We start from the raw sequence: 6,000 nt of genomic DNA, 5'->3' as shown, positions 1-6,000 counted from the left end.
GAAGAGACACAGAATTCAGAAAGTATTTCCCTAATGAGCTTAACCTGGCTTGGGGAGGCAGAGCTAAAGTGAATGAGATCATCCGTAAAGAATAAGTGGGCATAGAGGGGAACCCCTTCTTCTTATCTGCGATGAGATGATTGATGGTCATAGGAAGGTGTTGGAAGAGATTACATCTCCATGTGCCCTGCTCATCAACAAGAGTTTCAAAAACTATACCAAAACTATAGCAGGTTTTTTTTTTAATTTTTAATTAAATATTTGATGGCAGAACTTTGCTATTTGTGGTCCCATCTGACTCAATTTATATCGGTTTGAACTCTTAATAAACTCTATAGTTAAAAAAGTAGGTCCAAGATATAAGGTGTTTCACTCTTAAAAAAAAAAAATTAAAAGAACACTTTAAAAATTACTTAGCAATTTTATAGCATCAACTATATTTACTTTTACTTTTTAATAACATAATGATGTAACACATGGTGAGCTCTTAGAACAATCCAAGGGACCATATTGCGATGCTGAGGGGTGCTGAGAGATGATCCTGCGTGGAGAAGTAGGATCATTCATAGGAGGAGGAACTCTATTAGCAAGAGTTCATTCATTATCTCTCCTCAAGGGCTTCGTTCTGCATGTGTCATATATTAAGAGCCTATTTGGGATAGTTTATAAGTAGCTTTTTAATTATTATTTACTGAATACAAAGTAAGTATATGAGAAAAATTTTATCTCAGTTTACATAAAATGTGCTTATGAGTTTTTTTTTAGCACTATCCTAAACAAGCTCCAAAAGGCCAAGGCTCATATAAAGCCCTCACAAGACCATTTACATTTCAGGGGGAATTTCAATAGACGCCCCACTAGATAATTAATATGAGTCAACATTTAATTTTTTTTTCCTTAAAATTTCACTGCACTCTCAAGGACCAAAATTTATTGGTGAAAAGACAAAAATACCTTGTTTTACTTTGGGTTTTGAATTCCTCTATATTTCTAGCAAATTGTCGAATTGGAGTTGCAAATAGCCATATTTTTGTTATGAATCACCAAATTTGAGTTGTCCATTCATACCAAACAATTATATTTTGGGGCTATGAATTCTTTTATATATATACTTTTTTATAAATCTTATGAAGATCAACTCAACATAGGGAGAGCTTTCAAATGATAGGAAAGGAGAGTAGTGAGGTTCATGCAAAAGATGGGGGAAAAGTGTCGGCTTGTCTTTTAAAAAAAAAAAAAGATGTTAAAAGCGCATTAATTTTATCTACTAATCTTTTTCTTATGCAGCATTAGTTTCTATTCTTGTGATATAGGTAATGATTTGAGGGCAAATCTTTTTAAAAAGGGAGGGAATGAAAATCTAATTATTAAAGGGGACTCAGCAAGAATTAAGATGCTTAAGAGAAATTAATTAGTTTATTTTTAGTTATTTTATGTTTTATTTATTTAAGATTTATTTTTTAAATTTGAGGATTTTACAATAATTTTTTTGAATTATGTAACATCCTCAATTTATTTATTTTGAAATTAAGTGTTAATTATGGTTTAGGATATATAGCTAAAGACTAAAATGATTTAGGAGGGGTGTAAAAAAAATGATGATAATAAATTATTACTCTACAAAAAAATAATAATTATAAATAATAGAATAAGTAATAAAGAAAATAAGCATGTATGAAAAAGAAAATACTTTTAAAAAATAATTGTTTTAGGTATATTTGAAAAAAAAATATTACTATTGTATTTTAGTTGGGGCAAAAAGATCTTATTTTATTATTTTAAAACCAGATAAAAGCAAAACCTAACCTAAACCTCTTCCCTATAACTTCTCCTTTTCTCTTCACCTCTTGCTTTTTGCCGCTGCTTAGCCTCCTTATTATTGCAGACTCTCATTGAGAGCTCTGGAGTAACTTTGCGTGATCATCTATAAACTAAGGAGTAGCAGGTAACTTTGAAATTTCTTCCATATACATATGAATTGTTTGTAGATGTTATTGCTGTTAGATATCTTGCAAATTAATTGTTTTAATATGAAATGTTATTAAATAATATTTGTAACAATTAGATATTTTGATAGTTATGATGTTTGAAATTTAGAGAATTGCACTGTTGATAATTTGTGGTGGATTTTGATTCTTTTCTTGGTTGTGGAACATTAGTATATTGGCAGAGATCTTCTGTTATACTATTAATTATCTGGCACATGTATTCTGTGATGGGTTGAGGTCAGAAGGAGATTTGTATGTTGTTTAATTACCACATGGTTTGTCATCACTCAGTTTACAGTAGATGGCACTTGTCTGAATCTCTTCTTTCATGTTTTTCTTTGGCTATGATTTCATTAGAGTTGTGAGACATATGACACCTCCTTAGTTTGTTCTTTTAAGGAGGGGAGTCATAATCCAGACTTGAACTCTACACCTTTGGCCGGGTATATCTCAAATACTACTAAGCTTGGGATAATCCAGTTAAATGAATTAGGTTCGGTTGGATTATGTATTAGCCTATGGCTCTAGTCAGCGGAATAAGGATAGACAGTAACATAAGAGAGGTTGCATAATGCATTTATTGTTGTGAAATGAAAGTTGTAAATGAACATGGATCGATCATCTTGTTGATTTAATGATAGAATTTTGGTAAAATTGTAACACTTGATGTATATAAATATATATTAATATCTAGTTTTAATAAAATATATGTGTGTGTTTGGATTGTGTATATTAGGGATTTTATTGTTACTGAGATGTTAGATCTCATATCATCCTTTAACATTTTTAGGTGATAAATTTAGTAGGAAGCAAGGGAATTCACCAATGGAGTAAGCTATGAAGGTTTTTTTTTTTTTGGGGCTCATTCAACACATGTTATGTTTATTTTATTTGTCATGACCCTAAGACTTTTTTATTTTCTTTTGTTAAAATACTTTAAAGATTTATTTTGAAACTATGACATGTTGGGTCGTTTGGACATGCCCATGCTCTTTTTGATTGATTTGAATACTAGAAATACTTATAGACTATTTATGAAGTACTGTTGTTAAGTATGTGGATTACACTTTTGAGTTGTTACAAATTATCCATTACATATACTCTCCTCGATTTAAAATATAAGTTAAACTTTATCCATTTACGCTTATCAAAAAACTAGTTAAAATCACCTGAAAATACTAAACATATAAGGCATGTATTTTTCGCCTAAAATATGCCCCTATTAATGAAGAGAATGGTAAAAATGCAATAAATAAATAAAAAAAGAGAATATATGTGAGTAAAATTAGAAAAAAAAACTCAATAAATACTTTGACAAAAGTCAATGTTATCTTAGGGGGGGAAAAAAACTAAGCCCATTCAACAAATGTTAACTTTTATTTTGAACCGAAGGGAGTATTGTTTTAGAAATATGTGTTGGCGTAGGAATCTCAGGGATTAAATTTGAATAGATAACAATCTTATCCTAATATATTCTATATTTTTAGATTAATTTTAATATTTAGAATCTTGCTTTTCTAGTCAATTCGATTTTTAGGATAATAAATCTATAGCAGCAATTAGGTTATTCAACTCGATTTTAGGATAATAAATCTATAGCAGCAATTTGGCCTTACCTGGACTTTCCGCCTTCCTGAGCATTTGAATTGGTTGGGCTACACCCTGTAATTGTACATGCTCCAAACAAAAACATCTTTTAGTTCAGGAGAAAGAGAAATTGACTTAGGAATTTGTCTATTTTAAGAGTCAATTGTATGCATTATTTTCAAGTTATAAATGAAAGTTTTCTTTTACATATATCTACTTTTGTTTTTGTATTCGTGGTTGAATACAATTAAGTTTGTAAGAGTTTGATCACTCTTTGGAAAGCCTTTTTATAGCTATGAATTTAGAGGTAAGTTCTTTTAGGATTTTACCTAATCAACTTTTATTATTTTCAAGTATATTTTATTTGTGTATTTCTTGAATTTCTAGAGGAATTCGTGTCATACAGTCCATTGTAAATGTTTCTAATTTCAATTTCATTATCGTTGCAGTGTATATTTAAAAACAATTTTCTACTAATTTAACATGTAAAATTTAGCGTGTGCAAGGTCAAAAAGAATTTGGTGTGAGTGTGTCATATGTATATTTGTGTGTCTCCCTATTCTAAAATCTCTCTCTCACACGCTCATGCTGGAAAGAAGGGAAGAAAAGCACTTGGATTTAAAAGAGAAAAAGACGAGTTGGAGGATGTACTCTCTAACTTACTATGATGGTTTGGGATATTCAACTGTGTTATGTGTTATGTGGCGCGGTTGTCCTATGTCACGGAGTGTCTGGCTATCATCCCAAACCATGATTTGGAAAAAATTTGCCCAAACACCCATCAAAAATCAGTAACCATGGTTTTGGACCAAATCATGGTTTTGGCCCAAAAACTATAGTTTTGTGAGAAGCATTTTGCATCTGTTTTTAGGAAAAAAAAAAGGGAGAGCGTTAGCTGGTTTTAGGAAAAAGGATTTTGACCAGACATATATACCCCTTCAGTCCTTCACTGTTCAGAGGTAGTATATTGTCTTCAGTCCTTCACTGTCAGAGGGAGTATATTGTGTTTTTTTTGGACCAAAAAGAGGTAGTATGTTGTTATTTATTGTTTTTTCAGTTTTTTTTACCAGAAAATATTTAAAGCAAATTAATATTTTTCTGTTCGAAAAAAATAATCATTTTTCTATAAACATATTTAATCTATAATTTATAATATATATACACATATTAATTATTTATTAATTATATTATCTTATATATTATTAATTATGTTAGTAAAAATTATTTTATTAACAATTTTATTCCTTCAAATTAAAATATATTATAAAATCTATCCCTTATATAATTATCATATTAACTTATGCTCTTTTTAGTAATTTGCACATATAAAAAGTGTTTTTGGTAACAACTATCCAAACATTCTCACTTCTCAGAATCACTTTTTCACAAAATCTATTCTTCACAGAATCTATTCTTCAAACCATGGTTTGGTTTTATCCAAACACCCCCTCAGTCTCTTTTGACAGCTAAAATATTATCTTTCTTTTTTATTTTATAAATTTATTTTTATCACTATAGTAATATTATTGTAATAATATTTATTAATTGTTATTTTGATTATGTTGTTTACAAATTGTTCTGTATGGGTTATGTGATTTTTTAGGAGATATTTTAAGTTTATTTATTTCTTTGTCTCTTAATATCATAGAAAACTTTTTCTCTGTCAAAATTTCAATTAGTGCCAATTTTTTAAATATAATTTTTACCCTTTTTTTTGTACAGTATTTATCATCAGTTTCTATACTCCATGTACAGTTTTCAAATTAAGAAAGTCAAAAAATTCAAAAAAAAAACAAAAACAAAAAACAAGGACGAGGCTTTCCCATCTCGGCCTGCTGGTTATAATCCGGTCTTATCACATGAACAGCCCAAGCTACAGTTTGAACGAAAGACTTGTGAATCAATCTTCAAAAATTTACCAAATGCTAGTTAACATACTGTGGCAGGTGAAACTGATTTTTTTTTTTTTGGGGGGGCAATGATAGGACATATTCTTCCATCAACAATTCAACGCTCCGTTTTGATTTTGAAGAGGATTTACATAGAAGGATAGCCACACAACTTATATAAGAGAATCAAGAACACGGGGGACAGAACATGAACATCTTGTCTAGATTGGAAGCACTCGGGCAACAATTAGCTAAATAACTCCTTATCAGATTTTATGGCAAATAACTCAAATGTTGAAAATGATTGTGTGAAGCAAAAGAAAAAAAGAAAAAGAAAAAAAGGACTTGTTAGTTGTGGCTCATGATGATTTCAAGACTTCTTGAGATAGTTTGATTTATGTTATGGCTTTTTTCAAAATTAATATCTGTTACAAAAACTTTAATACTACCTTTGATCCTTAATTTAAGAGTTAGCTAACTAATTTAAGTAAATTAAGAAAGTTTACTAAGTTAGTTACTTGTAATAAATAGGTATT

This window comes from Neltuma alba, unplaced genomic scaffold, assembly GCF_004799145.2.
Source record: "Neltuma alba isolate B1F8T4 unplaced genomic scaffold, ASM479914v2 tig00011768_pilon, whole genome shotgun sequence".
In the NCBI taxonomy this organism is placed as follows: Eukaryota; Viridiplantae; Streptophyta; class Magnoliopsida; order Fabales; family Fabaceae; genus Neltuma; species Neltuma alba.
This window is presented reverse-complemented; position numbering follows the sequence as displayed.